Raw genomic sequence first — 257 nt, forward strand, 5'->3', positions numbered from 1 at the left:
AGCCCTGGGCCAGGATCAGGCCCCAGTGGCGAGGCAGAACTGACTTCCCCCATCTTAGGAGGATTCAAGTGCTATTTTCTGCAGAGGGTCCCTGGGCACCCAGGGGACAACAGGCTGTGCTTGTCATAGACACGTCACTGGAGGAGAGTGTCTCTCCTGCTGGCAGGTGCCAAGGGGATGTAGCTCAGTGGCAGAGCGCCTGCTTCGCATGTGGGAGGTCCTGGGTTCAATCCCCAGCATCTCCAAGGGTGTTTTTT

General features: G+C 58.4%; 1 non-coding gene across 1 annotated transcript; it reads left to right on the top strand.

Moving 5' to 3' along the window:
* The first annotated feature begins 173 nt into the window (after positions 1-173).
* On the top strand, positions 174-245 carry TRNAA-CGC. The gene has a single exon. It is a non-coding gene; the product is annotated as a tRNA-Ala (tRNA).
* The last annotated feature ends 12 nt before the right edge of the window (positions 246-257 follow it).

Source organism: Pygoscelis adeliae, unplaced genomic scaffold (assembly GCF_000699105.1).
Source record: "Pygoscelis adeliae isolate BGI_AS28 unplaced genomic scaffold, ASM69910v1 C9956967, whole genome shotgun sequence".
Taxonomy (NCBI): Eukaryota; Metazoa; Chordata; class Aves; order Sphenisciformes; family Spheniscidae; genus Pygoscelis; species Pygoscelis adeliae.